Source organism: Balaenoptera ricei, chromosome 9 (assembly GCF_028023285.1).
Source record: "Balaenoptera ricei isolate mBalRic1 chromosome 9, mBalRic1.hap2, whole genome shotgun sequence".
NCBI lineage: Eukaryota > Metazoa > Chordata > Mammalia > Artiodactyla > Balaenopteridae > Balaenoptera > Balaenoptera ricei.
This window is the reverse complement of record NC_082647.1, coordinates 93,749,396-93,768,423: the sequence shown is the minus strand read 5'-3', so window position 1 is coordinate 93,768,423 and position 19,028 is coordinate 93,749,396. Positions and strand designations below refer to the sequence as shown.

Here is a 19,028-nt window from a genome sequence, read left to right as displayed (position 1 = left end):
TTGAAGCACTTTAAAATAAAATAGCCCCTACATTCTCTTCCAAAAGCCTATGGTATAATCTTAGACTAATGCAGTAGTGTAGGTACTGATACTTTTAAGGCATAATAAATATTTGCATATATGCAGCCACTTACGTATACTCTGTATGTTGGTAAATGACTTCTTTTATTACTGGATACATTACATTTACATCCATAAAATGAAGATAAAAGATCTTGTCATATAACGATAGAAAGAATATACATTTACCTAACCAAATGTAGTTACTGCAGTAGAGCACAGAAACATGCTGTTTCCTATTAGCAGAGAAGCAAAAAGGGGAATCTGATTTTTGTTAGATTTTTGTCTGATTTTTTAAAAAATGAGATGAACATTTAGGAAATATCCATATATGAGGAGAGTTTTTCTTTAACAGTAACTGACCACATATGCAATCTGTCACGCTTGAGAGCTGTACTTTAGAAAATGATTTAGAGGACATTTGAATTCTGGACTCTTAACCTTGTGTGAATATAACTGAATAAAACATCTAAGAAATTTGATAGTCATAATAAAAATAAGCTTAAAAAAGTCTTTGGGCAAAATGAGACTTTACTTAAAAACCAAGAAGCAATACTAAATCCCCGCCCAAATATTTTCTTGGTGTAAATATTTTAAACAATTGCTACAACTGTTGTTGAGCTTTTGTTTTATATATACATATAAACCTCATATCAGGAACACATGATGTCAGTTTGTCCCATTACTCATGTTTTCAGCATTGATCACTTGGTTAAGGTGGTGACTTCTAGCTTTCTCTCCTATAAAGTTATTATTTTTCTTCTTGAAATTGATAAGCACCTATGGGGAGATACTCTGAGGCTATTTAAGTATCCTATTCCTTCTAAAATTTTCACCTACTAGTTTTACATCTCTTGATGATTCTTGCCCAAATTAATTATTATTACAATGGTTGCCAAATGGCAATTTTCTCATTCCATCATTTTTTCTACATTTATTAGTTGTCTTCCTACTATAAGGTAGAACTTTCTCTTCTATTCTTTCTATCTGTCTATCCATCCATCCATCCATCCATCCATCAGGGTGGACTCATGAGTTCTTATTCTACTCAATGAGCTATAATCCATTATTGCCATTATTCATTTTGATTCTTCAGTTGTCCCAGATTTGGCCAGTGTACACCCTTTCAAGAAGGCTCACTTTTGACATGCTCCTATGATTCTTTGTGTACCTTTTAACTTTCTGTCATAGAATATTTTCCAGGTTCATCTTGCATTTTCTTTGCTCCAACTCTAGGATCAGCCATTGCTCAAAGGATCCTTGGTTCCTATTTTAGTGGAGAATGATATTTGAAAACTAAGATCTCAGTGCTGGGTGTGTTCATTGCTATTGGTCTGTCATTGCTTCTCAGCACTCTCAGAGCTGGGAAATAGGTGCATAAATATATTTATCCACACAAATTTATATCTATTTCTATACGTATCTTGATATATTTAGAACAATGAGTTCATATCTCTAGTATTAATATTTTCAAATGATCAGCGTTCTCTATTTCTGCTAAAATCCATCATATGTCCAGCTTGGCAATAGTATTTCTACTTTTATACCACTACCTTTAATAATTATATCAAATAAAGGTACAGTTTATTTCTACCAAAGGTTATGCTAACAATAAAAATTATAGTCAAATTTTTTAAGCCACAGATAAAGAAATATGGAAGATTTGACTTGTAAAGTCAAAGGAGAACTTAGGACAACTTCTCTTGCATATTGATCTTCAATGTAACAATTCATTAAATATTTCAAGAATCTCTCAATACTCATGTATGCACAAATTATAGCTATTAATCATTGAGTATGACCAGCCCCTAATACAGTAGATAACTTAGATTATACGATGAAAGAATGGTCCTCCCATTTTGAGTAGTAATTACATCAGTAATTTTACTGCCGGAGAATTCTTCCTTTAGCCAGCAAAATCTTGCAGAATGAATTATTGGCTTCAAACGACTTTGTTTCCATAATAAACACCCCTGACATTGTTCCTATCGGCATCTATAGCTTTTTTTTCTAACTCTTTTAACATTCCTCTAAGATTCACAAGTCTTACAATTTTTTTAACCTACCACATAAAAGCTATCCTCCTTCAGTTGTCTAAACAGAAGCTGAATCTGCAGAATAGCAAGAGTTCTGAAAGAAAGCAGTCAGAAATCCACTTCCAAAGGCCCAGATGCTTGGCATCACATTGAAAGAACCAGATGCTGCTTATAGCATTTATTGTTGTTAATGCTAGTCACACAATTGGTCCAGCACTATTGAGTTGTAAAACATGGATGTCATGCTGTCATCTAATATTGCCTACAGAATGTGTTCAGTATTTATGGCACTCTGCGATTTGGGCCCAAAATATTTTTGTAATCTAATAATTTACTTAGGTCCTCATGATCTTCCGCTTACGTTACTCCCCTTAGCATGGACTCTCCCGTATTCAGATGGCTAGGAAACTGGCACATATTCACAAAGCATGATACAAGGTCGTAGCTGTCCACAATCCTCCTACTCACGTTGCCTCTTGAAAGACTGTGCTACTCCAACTGAAAAAATCAGATCAAACACTTGTATAGGCCACACTTTGCAAACCCTGCATCTATTCCTAACCTTTTAGAATCTGGCTCTGTTCCCACCTCCTTCAAAAAACTGTGCCTGAGCAGTCAGTTCACAGTGTTTTCTCCAACCTGTCTACTCTTACAGCATTTGTAGGCTGTACCTTTCACCTGATACAAGATCATTAACAGATATTTATTGAATATCTTCTCATCATATAATATTTTGCATAGAAAATTTAATTTCTCACTGATATTATGATCACATTAAACAATAAGACTTAACAGGGTATGAACTACACTGTGTTAAATTCACACTTTGGGATTAATGTTCAAAGTGGTGCTTGGGAACTAAGTCACATCAATGGACTGTGTGGGTTAATTCTGGACACCTGCTCCCCAACTCTTCCACTGCTGCCTAATTACGAGGCCTGGCACTCCACAGACTTTTCTTGTCCCATTGAAAACTTTTATTAAAAATTTTTTTTTGTTAAGGTATAACATATACACAGTAAACCTCGCAAATACTCAGGGTCCAGCAATATTTTTTACATATGCCAATAACCAACATGTTCAGAACTAAATTCATCATTCTCCCAATCCTAATTCTCCTCCTGCATTCTCTTTATCAGTTTGAGGGTAAAATATCTCCATTAAGTATTTCTTGAATTTATCTCTTCTTCATTCCTGCCATATTCCCACTCAGATGAAAATATACTTCCTGCAACCCAGTGGTGTCCCTTGAGACTCTTCCCAGTCATTTCTCCCACCAAAGTTAGACCTATTCTGACTTATCACTATGTATTAGTTTTGCCTCTTCAAAAATCATATGAATGGAATCATACAGTATGTTTTCCATCGTGTCTGGCTCTTTTTGGTAAACAATGAATCTGTGAAATTTATTCATAGCACCATGTGGGTCTTAGTTCAATATTTAAAAATTGCTATATAGTGTTCTTTTGTGTAAATATACCATAATATTCTTGTCCATTCTATTCTGTTTAGAGATTTAGAGATTTGGGTTGTTTCCTGTTTGGATGATTATGAGTAAGGTACCATGATCATTCTTGTGCATGCCTTATACTTATGAATTCATTTATCTTGGGTGTTTACCTAGGAGTGGGGTTCCTGTGTCATAGTTTAGGTTTATATTCAGCTTTAGTTGATACCTTCAAATGGCTTTCCAAAAAGATTATACCAAGATATACACCCTGATGGGCAATATGTAACTGTTTTCATCTAATACTATGGCAAGGGTCATGTGTGATTTTATTTATATCCTACACAGCACCTGGCTCAAGACCTTGCACAGAGACAAGCAGTAAATATTTAGTATTTAAAAATCATTCTTTTAACAAATAGCATATGTCTCTTCGTTCAAAGCTCATGTCTGTGGCACATTCAGGCTTAATGTAAGTTATAGCTTTCATGGTATTCCCTAAGTCAGGATTTCTACTTCTAAACTGTGCATGGTTATGCAAAGTAGCACTGATTTCTAAGGGTGACCTTGGTTGTCAAATGTCAGTGTGTCAGATGTTGAAATTTTCCAAAACTTGGACGCCATAAAGTCATCCTTGTCTTAATGCCAAGAGCCAAAATCAAAACATGAAATTATCTTGCCTAAGACTTTTGGCTCTTTTATTTTTCACCAGAACGAGTCAGCTCCTCCCTTCTCTTCATTTCCTGAAAATAATTCTTGTGCCAGTCGTTGTTAAGTCTTTGACCTGATTTAACCAAGGGGTAGAGAAAAGGTAGCACAGGAGCATTCGGGAGGCACAAGGGACAGTGTGAAGGGAAACAGGAGGGAAACACTAAGGAAGTAAAAGTGTGACTCTGTACAGAATACGAAATTCTGTTAAAAGTAGAGTGTGGGGTATGCAAGCATTGTGGGTGTGTAGATGAAGATGGATTAGGCTTGTTGACATGTGACCTTTTCACTGAAACAGCTTCTATATAAAACTATCAACTTTTGGACTCCTTAAAAATGTGTAATAAATATATTTGTGTTCAAGTTTTAGTTTCATGTCCAATGGGAAAAGAACTGAGATAGCAAGAAGTTTTTGAAGAGCAGTGGGAGACATTAAGTCTTAATCCGCTTAACAGATATTAATTCAGCACCCACTATGTGCCAGGCTCTGTGCTAGGAGATGTTTATTACCATTATTATTAAAGTTACTGAAATTTACTCAAATGTATCCTTTCAGCTCCTCCTTTGTTTTGAACACCTCCTGTGTGCTGCACAGTGCTAGATGCCATGGACATTCATAGGCATAAAGCATATAAAAGGGTACTGTTCTTTAGAAGCTTAATTTGGGAAATAAGAAACTTGACATGTTAAATATCAACAAAAGGCAATGGGTCGTTGAGAACCTGGAGGTGCCACAAGTGTGATTAGAACTGAATGGAAGGAACAATCACCGTGGGTTGAGATGATCTGGAAAAAAGCTTTTCAGAGGCAGTAGGACATGAGAGGGGATATTTTGTCCATATCCGTGGTGTCCACTATGAACCTACTTTTCTTATCTTAAGCTTTGCCCACACCTACACATGCATATACTTGGAATGTCTTCACCTGGATGACCCCAAGTTACCTCCAACTAAACATGCTCAGAATTAAATTTATTATTCTCCTCCCAAACCTAATTCTCCTCCTGTATTCTGTCAGTTTATTTTCTCTCTTAAATATCTATTAAATTCATCTGTTTTCCATTTCCACCGTATCACCAACTGGAATACCATTTCAGTTATCAAGATAAGATGTGAAGAGAGACTGAACCAAGCAATGGCCATGGAAAAAAGGATAGAATACATATAGGAGAGATAGTAAGGAAGTATAAAATGCTGGATTTAGTGTCTGAATGGATGGGGATGGGGTGAGGGAGAGGAAAAAGTCTAAATTGATGTTTGGATTTCTGATTTAGGAAAGTGGCTGGATTATGGTACTATAAGTGACAGAGAATTCAGAATAAGCAATGGTCTGAGGGGAGTGTCCAATATGTGAATCTCAAGCTTACTAGGGAAATCCCTGGGCTGGAGATATAGACATAGCAGGTTCTTGGTATTCAGACTGCTTTTCTGAAAGGAATGCAAATTGCTTCTTATGTGTATTTAACAGCACAGGCTACCACTGCATATTTATAAAAAGATGTTGCCATTGTTTACCTAATTCCCTACCTTTAAAATTATATCTTTTTGGGGGGGGGATATTCACATGTTTAAAAGACACTTTCTTATTTTTTATTAATTTTGATCTCTTAAGGCTGGTAACAGATTAAATACATTTTTGGAATTTTTAATAAAAATTTTAAATTAATTTCTGAAAAATTGGTGATTTTCTGATGCTACTAAAGCTTCCTTCATTTTTAAGATTGGATCTTCTATAGAGTTACTGATGAGTTTCTTGAAATAATCTGTAATGAAATTTAAAATGTTTTTCAAAGATTGAAAATGTTTTCTATTTCTTTCATACATGAATTAATTAATCAAGTAACTGGTTACAAAGATGAAAGTGTAAGATTCCCATCCTCAAGGAGCTTACAGTCAAGGTAGTTTCAAGTATATAATTTAATTTTCATAATGATTCCATAGGGAAGTTTGAGATATCATTATTTCCATCTTAAAGGTTCTGAAAGATTGAGACTTGCCCTGGTTTGCACAGCTAGGCAGTGCAGAGCCAGGCCTGGAACCCAGTCTCCTGTCTCCTAGCCTGACACACATTTCACCTGACATTCTTCACTTGACATTCACACATTTAAACACTGCTATTTTAGGGTTTTACAAATTGACTTTTTAAGTAAACTGTATATTAAAAGAAAAAATAAAGATAAATATTTTAACTCTCTATTTAAATATTTCTCTTCAGTTTCCCTATCCTTTCTTAGTTATCACACCTCACTAATAGCTGTACTTAGAGAATAGGCATTGAAAAACTGCTAAATTTCTTTTTAAAATATTTCCACAAGTCTTGCTATTGTTGGCATGTTTTCACTTTTCCTTCAGACATTGAGGCAGGCTTACAAGAATAATTCTTCAAGATTTTGTTTGGCTGTCAAGAAACTTTAAACAGACTGATAATTTATTAAACAATACAGATAGGTTCCATTTTTCCCATAAAGGGTCTTATTTTATTTTCTTTGACAGTAAGGTGGAAATTTTAAAATCTTTCCAATGTGGAAGAAGACCGTGGGTCATGCCTGGCATACACTTAAACATTTGGTGTACTGACATGGCTCATATCTATTTACAAAAATTGGAGATTTATATCAGGATTACAGGCGTAGAAGCCATATTCCACTTTGCAAAGTAGATTAACACCCCTAAATTCAATCAGTAAAAATCATACACTGTACAAGAACTTAGGATAAGAGAAAAGAAGGCCCCATGTTAGGATATCCTCACCCTTGGCACCTTCAAGATGATTCTGGCCAGGAATCTGGGGTGTTGTCACAAAAAACTCCGCTATCTGAACACGTGATCAGCGTTAAGTGGGAGTCAGAGAGTGTTGAAAATTGGGGCTAGAGAGGACTTGGCAGTTCTTCTGCCTCCTGTCTGTGAGCTTATCTCCTTCTACTCATTCTGAAAATCTTTCCTGAGCATCCATCACACGTCAGACTCCAGGCTTGGTACCAGAGGCAAATGCAGCAGGGAGCAGCTCTACCCTCGGCCGCATGTGTTCCTTCATCTGGGTGGTTAATGCTTCTTGATTTCCCCTTCCCTTTTTTGATTCCTTTACTGACATAATGAGAACCTAGTTTGTGTGTGCGTGCATGCCCGTGTGTTTATTTTAATTATATACTTAATAAAGTTTTAATTACCTCTTCATTTTTCATTGGTTTTTTTAGCTACTATTGTAGCAAGTTGATTTAAATATTTAAAATAATACTCTAAACTCGGATGCTGTTTTTTTTTTTAACAGTCACTGTGAACAGATGTTGCTTTCTAAATTAAGGATTAGGAGAAATACTTAATGGTACAGTTTTTTTCCTCTGAGAAAGAAAGTTCTTGAGAGAGAAAGTAAGTTGGTTTTTGATAGCTTGTGGTTTTCAGTAGAGAATGTGCATCTTGAGAAACAAACTACCTTTAGTAATCCAAGAACTATTTGAATATATTAGTCACTAAAGATGGAAGCTTAAGGATTAAAATAAATAATGCTTTTTTGATTAAAATCTATTTTATATAGGTGGATGGGGAGATGGTACTCTTATCTGTTGGGGAGATTTTTGGGGAATAAAGCAGAGGGGAGTAAGATTGGGAATTTGGCTATTCAGCAACTGGATTTACAGGTAACATCAGTAAATGAGTCAGCAGTAGTGAACACCAGAAAAGTCTGCTAAAACAAAGCAGTCATTACAGTCTTCATTAGCCAAACAAGATCAGGATCTCAGTGGTCAAGTAGTGAGATACAAGCCAGACTAGGAAGTTAAAGAATAGAATATCAGAGAGCCAGGTATTAAAGTTTTTTCAGCCATGAGGTTAGTAATTTTTTCTTTTTAACTATTTTCTAATACATAAAATATGCAGTACAGTAAGTCCTCTACATACAAATGAGTTCTGTACCAAGAGCGACTTCATAAGTCCAATTTGTTTGTAAGTCCAACAAAGTTTGCCTAGGTACCCAACTAACACAATTGGCTATATACCGCTGCTTTTACACTTGCTTCCGGACATCCTGGGCTTGAAATAAAGATACTGTACTACTGTACTCAATACAGTACTGTACAGTAAAGTACACAAAAGCACAACCACTTGTAGAGGATGCACTCATGTGACAATATACACCAGACATGTGAACTAACTTACGTGATTGGACATGTGAACGCACGTTCGCATCTTTGAAAGTTCGCAACTTGAAGGTTCCGATGTAGGGGACTTACTGTAGTACAAAATTCAAAGGTGCAGAATAGTACACAGTGAAAAGTAAGTCAGCCTGCCACCCCATCCCACAGTCCGCTGTCCCCTTCCCCAGAGGCAACCATCATTAACAGTCTCCTATATAGCCTTGCAGAAGTCTACGCACAAACAAGCAAGTGGTAGTATAATATACGTACTTGCTCTTTTCACATATACATGCAACTGTTATGTTCTTTTTAATGTTTGCATGGTATTTCAATGCACGGTAGAGTATACTTTAATCAAATCCCTATTATAAGATATTTGGATTATTTCTGATCTTCTGCTCTTACAGACAATGATATAGTCAGTAACCTTAGGCGTGCCTCATTTCACACTGAAATAATTATATTAAAAGGACAAATTCCTATCCCAGAAAAGAGGGGATATATGTAAACATATAGCTGATTCACTTTGCTATACAGGAGAAACTAACACAACATTGTAAAGCAACTATACTCCAATAAAAATTAATTTAAAAAACTCAATGAGTGTAAAATAAAAATTCGAGTGATAAAAAAGCATTTTGTCATAATTTGACAGCATTTTTTTCCTATCTCCGTAGAACATAAAATAATGGTGTGTCATATATTCAATGATGTCTTAGATTTAATCAAATGTGTAACTATTTTCTATAAAAATCTTAAACATTGGCATTATTTTAGAAAATTATCCATAGTTCCAAATACTAACACTAGTGCACCTTCTTATTTTAAAAAGTGAGCATATTTTAAGTCAGTAGAATTTACCTCCAATAAATGTTTACTGAAAACCCTCAAAAAAAGAACTATACTACGTACAATGTGGAATATTAAAGTAAATAAGACAGCCCCTGAACTAAAAGAATTAAAAAAAAAAAAAAAAGGACAAATTCCTAATAGTGGGATTGCTGGATCAATGGGTTTGTTCATTTAAAAAAATTTTTTTAATTGTGGAAAAATAGACATAACATAGAATATACCATCTTGACCATTTTTAAATGTACAGTTCAGTAGTGCTAAGTATATTCACCTTGCTCTGCAGCCAATTTCCAGAATTTTTCATCTTGCAAAACTGAAACTCTCTATCGACTAAACAACACCTTCTCCTTTCCCCCTCCTCCCAGCTCCTGGAAACCACATTCTACTTTGTTTCTATGAATCTGACTACTCTTAGATACCTCATAGTTTACAGTATTCGTCTTTTGTGACTGGCTTATTTTACTTAGCATAACGTCTTCAAGATGCATCCATGTTGTACCATGTGACAGGATTTCCCTCCTTTTTAAGACAATAATATTCCATTGTATGTACATACCACATTTTATTTATCTGTTTAGCTGTCAGTGGACACTTGGGTTGCTCCCACCTCTTGGCTATTATAAATAATGCTGCTATGAACATAGTGTACAAGTATCTCTTTGAGATCCTACTTTCAATACTTTTGAAGTGGAATTGCCAGATCATGAGTTTGTGTATTTAAAAAGACTTTTTTTACTGCTAAGGTGCTCTCCATAAAGGTTATAATAATTTATGTTCCCTTCAACAATAAATGTCTCTTTACTGTGCTCTGTCTGACTTTTCAACTTTTGTCACTCTGTTGGGGGAAAAGGTTATCTCATCATAGTCTTTATTTACATTTACCTTAAAATGAGTGGAGTGGAGCATCTTTTCATACGTTTAAGATTGTTTTAAAATACAGTGTATTGGGAGTCCTTGGTGGCCTAGTGATTAGGATCTGGCGCTTTCCCTGCTGTGGCCCGGGTTCAATCCCTGGTCGGGGAACTGAGATCCCGCAAGCCTCGGGGTTCAGCCAATAAATAAATAGATAGATAGATAAATAAAATATAGTACATTAATAGAAAATGTGAGGTATAGGAAGGCCAACAGGTCAGGAGACAATTGCCACTGGAATGATAGTTTATTACTCACAGTTCCTAAAAGAAGGAGGCATGCCATGTCATGGCGGGGGGCCACGTGGGGAAGCAGCAGGTGGGTCAGGAGGCAGAGGGAGAGGGAGGAACAGTGGGCAAGAGCCTTTATGGTTGTTTCCCTGGGAAGGAATGGATGAGGCAGAGTAAGCAGTTTAGGACTGGCTAGTTTGAATAATTTCAGCAGGCTCTGGGGCATAGGAGAGGTCCCTAGTTGTTTGGCACCTGGCATTGGGATGATTAGGGCAGTTGTACAGTTAACCAGTGTGTGAGGGCCTAATAAACGAGATGGTTGAGGGTTTGGACTCTGGATTGGTTGGTTTCCATTTGAAAAGTTGTCCTCCTCCCAGGAGGAGGACTCTTGTCAAGGTGGGGGAGGAGGACAATGAGGGAGGCAAGGTGACTCAGGCATATTATCAGGTTGTTTTGAACAAGGCGTATCTGGCATAGGCATGTAGGGCAGATGTTAAAGCATCAACTTTACAGAAGCTGGAAGCATGGTTAATGTAGAGACCAATTTGTACTTTCTTTTTTTTGTAAATTTTGTTCACATCCTTTTTTCCTTCTTTTTTATTGTGTAGTTTTTCTTAGAGATTCATAGAAACTCTTTATACATACAGAAAGTAGGCCTTTGTGTATAATATGCACTGCAAACTCTTTCTCTCAGATTTTGGATTTCTTTTGAGTTTGCTTAAGGTGGCTTTTCTCCATGTGGCAGTTTATTTTTTATGTGCTTAAATTTACTGATCTTTTCTTTTATAACTTCAAGATTTTATGTAATACTTAAGAAGAACTTTGGCACTCTGTTACATAAATTGTTTCCTGTGTTTTCTCCTAGTACACTGATAGTTTGAGTCATCATATTTTAACCTTTATTCTATCTGGCATGTATGTTGGTATAAGGGGAAATGGAGAGGAGATGACGGGAAGCTTAGAACCTCGTGCCAAGTCCATTATCTTCTGAGGCAAATGTTCTTTACATATTCCCAGCCCATGCATGCCTAGGTGTAGGCAAACAAGTATACCTGGGTGGCATCAGAGATACGAATTAAGGGGGTACAAGCATTACCAGACATCAACCTCAGATTAAGAAGGCAGGAATTTTGCTGTCTATAGAGACTACATCTCATAATGGACAGGTTCAAACTATCTTAAATACTAATGGTTTGGAAAGAAAATCTCTGATTGGTGGGGGGTTGCGGGGAGTGGAAGAGTGGCTCAGTAAAAATGGGTTGTAATCCTTGGTCTGCATGTACTGGCCGTCCAGGCTTCAGAAAGCCATGTAAGTTCTCTGAGCCTCATTTTACACTAATAGTACATTTCTCACCTTCAGGGGTACTTCACTGCCTACCATCGTGATTTTCACCCTCTTCTTAAACTGCTTTTATCACTTTTTTTCCAGTAAAAACCATACACAGCAGCACAATACGTAAAACAGAGTTGGATGTGGTGGATATAGAAGTGAAGGATGCCGAGGTGAAGGTCGCTCCCCATTCTCCCCCCTTCCTATCTCCTGTCACCACCAGCACCACAACTCCAGTCCCCCTGGGGTGCTGAGGAGCCCCCCATGCTCTGTGCAGATGGTTTGTGAACTGAATAAAACGGAGCCATCTCTCTTCCACCCTAAAACCCATCTCAGCACAGCCAAAGGAAACACAGATCTGCCTCCAGAAAGCTGTGGAAAGCAACTTGACTGTACTGAAGGTTCCTTCCGGAAGAGAGGAGGGACTTCCACAGCACAGCATGCGGCAAAGCTTCCTGAAATTCCTCATCAAAGCAGATGCCTCTCCCACACACACCCCACTTGACCCCCTCTATAAAAACTTCCTCGGAAACTTTTTTTCCCATCCCCAGGCAGGTTTTTCCCCCTTTCTATCTACACTCCTCTTCTCCTTGATACCTTTGGCCATTTCATTATTTTATAAAATAGTCTTTAGAGTTCCTTCCAGTTTTCCTCCCCACCCAGTATCCCATCATCACCTCAGGTCCAGGCACAGAACTGAACAATCAATAGGTGGCAGGGGGAGATTGTAGGCACTTAGATTTGATTTTTTTCTTGCATTAACATAAGGATTAACTATCACTTGCTTGAACTTATAGTCAAATCCCTCTACAATCTGATCCACCATTTCTTTCTTCTCTTTAATTTTTTTTTTTTTACTGTTCTCTGCTATATATACCTTATGCTCCAGCCACATTAGACATATCATTGTTTTCCTAACTAGCTTCTGATTTTCCAACCTGCTTTTGCTCATCCTCTACACAGCCCAGGAGTGCTTTCCACACTTCAGTGCTTCAGAATTCTACGCATTTTTTTCCAGGACAGCTCAGACCCCACCTTCTTAAAGCATGCCACTTCCTTGACAAAATGGGAACACTTCTGTTGCTGTAACTTCCCTGCATAGTGCTTGTACCATATGCCACTTATTATTTCTTTCCTGTTTTTTAAGCTAATCTATAGTAGCTTTAGGATCTTTGAAAGCAGGAAGCCTTTGCTCTTCTCCTTGATATTCCTTGCAAACTCAGTGCACTGTAACATGTGTAGCCATGCCACTTTCAAAGGAATAGATGTACATAGTAATTAGTAACATCCTCCACCAAAATAATCACACTACTGAATCACTACTTTACAAGGCACACTTAAAGAGGAGAAATTTCTTCTGAGTTTCTGAATGCATTTTCCACATCAAGTCCACCTAAATTCTCAGATACTTAAATGTTTAAAGTTAGAAATATCTGGGACTTCCCTGGTGGCTCAGTGGTTAAGAATCTGCCTGCCAATGCAGGGAACACGGGTCCGAGCCCTGGTCCAGGAAGATCCCACATGCCACGGAGCAACTAAGCCCGTGCGCCACAACTACCGAGCCTGAGCTCTAGAGCCCATGAGCCACAACTACTGAGCCCTCGTGCCACAACTACTAAAGCCCGCATGCCTAGAGCCCGTTCTCCATAACAAGAGGAGCCACTGCAACGAGAAGCCCACGCACCGCAGCGAAGAGTAGCCCCCGCTCGCAGCAACTAGAGAAAGCCCACGCGCAGCAATGAAGACCCAGTGTGGCCAAAAATAAATTAATTAATAAAATAAAATAAAATTCTAAAAAAAAAAAAGAAATATCATAACAAGTTAGAGCCATTGTACATCTATTTCAGTTTTATTTTTGCTGACTGAGCAAGGGATATGCAATGGGGAGGCAGTGATTTTCAAATATTTTTTGAAAACAGAACAAAATCTTTTAAGTGAAATTGAAGATGAAATTTAAGTGAAATTTAGGTAAATTTAAGTGAAATTTGAAGCCTCAAAATCCAAGATATAAAAGCAGAACTATTCGAGGTGAACAGTGTTTCATGCAGCATACATTCTCCTGGCATCTCTCCCTGCCCCACTTCCTTTAACCTTCATGAAATATGTCTACAGAACCTTAGGGTCGCTGGGGACATAGTTCAAGAACCTCTACTATAGCGGTTCAGCCTGTTAAATACCAACCCTATAAATACCATACCATAAAGACCGTAACTTCTGTAACCATTCAACTTCCATAACTACCCATGATATACCCATGAGCCGCTCTAGATTTTTAATCATTTGCTTGATCAGATAAAGACAAAAATTTTACTTGTTATAGGACAGAAATTTTAAAAGTCATCATCGGCAGCACCATTCATTTATAAATGATATTTGCATTTTAAAAGAATTATTTTATATAACAAATGAAAATAAGAACTTTGGTGTTTACATGAGAAATCTTTTGGCTCCCAAAGAACTTACAAAGTGCTTTGTACTTAAGGGGAATGTTTTCCTTGTGAATCCTGCCATGTAACCATGGAAGTAGAACAGTGTTTGGAGAGTACAGAAACTTGCTTGCCTTTTCTGTCAGAATTGTTATAAATTCTGACTTAGCTACAGAAAATAAATAATTTTTAATCACTAGGTTAAGTAGGGACATTAACACCCTTGAAAATAAATTCTTTTTAAAAAAAATCTCCTGTCAACAGAATATTATGTAATTGTTTTTGTTAAGATACAAAAGAGATGTTTCACCTTAAATTAAGATTTAATTGGAATCATCTTCCACTTTGTAGATTCACACAGAAAATCAGAGCAGGGGTGATACTGAGGTTCACAATGTATGTACTTTACCATGGAATTTCCACAGGTTATTTATCAGAGAAAATTAGTCCATTTCATGAGAAAAACACCAAGAAAGCCAGGAAAGCTGAAAATGGATAATGGCCCACACATGATACAGAGTTTGTAGATAACAGAGATTGTTTGTTTCTTTTTTTCCTCAGGGAAGACTTTAGTGGTGTAAAGTCTTTACCTCCTTATTGTGGCACTAACCTCAGCAAACAGAGATAACATTGGAAATGCTCCTAGGAAAGTGTCCAGCACATGGTTGGCACTCAGCAAGGGACAGCTGCTTATCATTATGAGTATTCAGAAGCAGAATCGCTAAACAAAAATTAAAACAGGTTACTTGGATTAACTGAAAAAAATTATGATACTCATTACTGAATGGGAAATAAATGTAGGCAAATAGTTTTGTGGTCCCTTCTTTGATAAACTTTCACAACATAAGCACAAATTACTTGCCTCTTGTAGAAGATGAGTAAACCAATTTCCAGAGATAGAAAGTGAGCAAGTTTTCAGATTCTATATGATTCCAAATATGCTGAACCTTTGTATGAGGGCTTTTGTAATAGAGAAGCAATTCATCTTAAACAGTGTCATCCTTAATCACTCAGAGAAAATCTTTTCTTTTAATTAGTTTATTTATTTATGTATTTTTGGCTGTGTTGGGTCTTCGTTGCTGCACACGGGCTTTCTCTAGTTGAGGCGAGCAGGGGCTACTCTTTGTTGTGGTGCGCGGGCTTCTCATTGCGGTGGCTTCTTTTGTTGCAGAGCACAGGCTCTAGGCACGCAGGCTTCAGTAGTTGCAATGTGCGGGCTCAGTAGTTGTGGCTCGTGGGCTCTAGAGCACAGGCTCAGCAGTTGTGGCGCACGGGCTTAGTTGCTCTGCAGGATGTGGGATCTTCCCGGACCAGGGCTGGAACCTGTGTCCCCTGCATTGGCAGGTGGACTCCCAACCACTGTGCCACCAGGGAAGTGCCACTCAGAGAAAATCTTGAATGCTAGAGATTGAACTTATATTTTGAGAGTTTAGAAAGTTATTATTTGGAAAAGATCTTATTCAAAATAATTTAATAAGCACGTCACACCATGCTATACACATAGTAGGCAAATGATAAATATTTATTGGATTAAGATAATAAAGATAAATGTACTAGTTATTTTAAGGGGCTAAAACAAAAAAAGCTGTCTATTTTAAAATGTGATTTTTTGCTTTCAAAAGAAGAGTATATATTCTAAGCATTACAGTGCAGATTTCATTCTGAAAATGGCTAATAAAATAATAAAGATTGTTTTGAGTTACTGGGTGAAGCCTAGGAAGATGCTGATCACCAGTTATCTAGATCATGGTGTTAATTGTGGTTTACCCCTGGGACTTTAGGTGAGCAAAGGTGCACAGGCAGAATTGAGTATGAGCTTGGGGACAGTAGGCTGCTGACCTGACAGAAAAGTTGTTGAGGAGTAGAAGAGCAAAGTAGAAGGAGCCATGCTATGGGGCTGTGGAGGAGAAGAGAGGCAGTACAGAAGGAACAGTTCAAGGAATAACAGGTGCACTAATAGCACAGACTTTGTTATAGGGAATTAAACTGCCTGAAGTTCTGTTTTATATAACATTGCTTAAAATAAGTTAGCTATTGGCCAAGTGTGATTTTTGTTGTATTGACTTTTGACTACATGTAAGAGCTACATGTCTATTTTATTTCAATGGGCAGGTTTCCTTGTGTGCTATAGCAGATGTGTTACAAATACCACATATAAGCATGTATATCATATATGTATGCATGTATATCATATATGTACATGTGGGGTGTGTGTGCGTGTGTGTGTATGTGTGCATGTACATGCATCTACACACCACAAGGGGAACCTACCCATATGCAGAGAGCTATTCTCATTTCTACCTGCAGCTGGACCCAACCTAAGTGAAAATTCCCGGTCATATTTATTGATAGCCATTCCAGTGTAAGCTCTTTGAAAGCTATTAGAAATACAAGACTTAGGTTACCTCCAATTTGGATAACTATTGGAGAATGTTTGTGAAAGGAGCAAGTTTTAAGATCATTAATGTCTTAAAAATAGAGAAAAGGAGTAAAACCAGTCTCTGCTTAACTAAAGGTTTATAATCATAGCAAACTAGTGCTCTAATGATTTAAAATGTCCACACATGATTCCTCAAACTTGGGCATTGCACTGTTAACAAAGAATGTTTTTTGGTCTATGGCCTAGTTCATATTTCTCTTGCTATGTACACACACGCGCATGCACACACTGTATCCTGCATGACAACCCTCCATCCTCACAAGCTGGTGTCTCCCAGAAGATGCACTATCTGAGGCTTCAGTATGTCATTGCTTCCTCCCTTCACTGTGAAGTGACTGCTTAAGTCAAAAGCAATGATTTGTAGAAATCCATAGTAGAGTAACATAATGGCTTCTAAGACATCTAGTAACCCAACAAAATAGTGTGGCTGGCAGAAGCAAGGAAAAGCACATCCAAATCTCAAATAATCCAGAGAAAGTATCTGTTCCAGTAGGAAGAAATCTCTGCCCTCTTCATAAGGAAGCAACCCTGGGACTTCTCAAATGACACATTTACAGGATGGGTGGATGGGGTACGACTGCGCTGGTTCCTCCCTATCTCCAACCCCTTCTGTGAAAGCGTTTGCCCCACGTACACCTATTTACTAGGTTATTTCATCTAGTCCCACAGATTCATTACCGTCTATATTCTAGCGACCTAGATGTCTTCCCTGAACATCACACTAACATCCAAATGCCATCCACTTGGCTGTCTTATAGATATTTGAACTGAGAAGATTCAAAACTGCTGGTCCCCATCCCTTACCCGCCCGCCCACACACTTTCCAGACAGCTCCCCCGCGCAGTTCTTCCCCATCTCAGTTAACAGCGGCTCCGTCCTTCAAGTTGCTCAGGCTAAAATCCCTTACTTTTCTGTGATAACTCTAAATCTTTCCACTGTCCACCCCTTTATCTTAAAGATCCACTTCACTGCAACCACTGTCACTCTCCAAGGTTATTGCAAACACCATCAAACTGGTGTCCATGCTTCAATCTTGTCTCCCAACAGTCTATTCTCCGCTTTTAAAACTGGATGAGGGCTTCCCTGGTGGCGCAGTGGTTGAGAATCTGCCTGCCAATGCAGGGGACACGGGTTCGAGCCCTGGTCTGGGAAGATCCCACATACCGCAGAGCAACTGGGCCCGTGAGCCACAATTGCTGAGCCTGCGCATCTGGAGCCTGTGCTCTGCAACAAGAGAGGCCGCGATAATGAGAGGCCCGCGCACTGCGATGAAGAGTGGCCCCCACTTGCCGCAACTAGAGAAAGCCCTCACACAGAAACGAAGACCAACACAGACATAAATAAATAAATAATAAATAAATTAAAAAAAAAAAAAAAAACTGGATGAAATCATGTACCTTCTGTAATCAAAACCCTTAACGGCTCTTACCCACTCTGAGTAAAAGGCAAAATCCTCCCCATGACTCACAAGGTGTAGATGATCTGGCAGCCCCACCCGTATTTCTTATTTAACCCCAACTCCCCAAGCTCTCTCTGACCTCATCTCCTAAACCTCTCCCACCCGAGATTGTCTGCTTTTCCAGCCTCCTTGCTGACCCTAAAGCGTGCCAAGCACCTTTGCACCTGATGCTCCCTTTGCCTGGAGCATACTTCTCCCGGATATCTGCCTGGCTTGTTCTCCCGTATCTTTAAGTCTCTGTTCCAATGTCACCTCCACAGAGAGGTCTCCCCAGACCACCTGTATAAAATAGCACCTTTCCTCTGATACTCCTTATCTCTCCTTATGCTGCTTAGTTTTTCATGGCATTTATTGTTTATTTATTCATCTCTTCTGATTAAATATAAACTCCCTGAGTATAGGGGTCTTGTCTGTTTTGGTCTTCCTTGAAGACCACATCATATACACTCAATAAATACCTTTTAAATGAATGACAGCAAACTCCACTCTAACATTTCTATCTTCATAAATCTTTTAATTCCAAGATATTTTTGGCTTCTCAACTATAGTTAATATAAGCTGCTGTTGAATCTAGGTAGGTGTGAACTAATCAAACTATTGGAACCAAACACATCTGCCCAAACTAGCCCATTGAATTCAGAATTTCTGGTAAATATACCTATATCAATGAACTCGGTCACATCTGAAATTCTGTTTTTTCTTCTTTAGTCAAGCAACCTCAAAATCTGTCTTTATGCATATTCCCCAGCTTTCTGCTGATATAAATTAGCAAAGTTGTATAAAGGTTTCTCCACCAGTTTGACTTTATAATTGACCAGAGGGCATGTCTTGCCCTGGTTACAGATCTGGGAATGCTGAGGAGTGGGATGGAGGAGCCTAAAGGAGAATTAAGATCACTCCCTCAGAATTAGTGTTTTTGTTTTTTTCAGATATATACCCGGGAGTGGAATTGCTGGGTCATATGATAGTTCTATTTTTAGTTTTTTGAAAAATCTCCAT

At 38.0% G+C, this 19,028-nt stretch overlaps 1 protein-coding gene across 1 annotated transcript in view; it reads left to right on the top strand.

Annotated features, from left to right (window-relative positions):
• The window catches only part of CCDC146 (coiled-coil domain containing 146), a 139,918-nt gene that overhangs the window by 29,793 nt on the left and 91,097 nt on the right, over window positions 1-19,028 (top strand). The gene's annotated exons all lie outside the window — the stretch shown is intronic.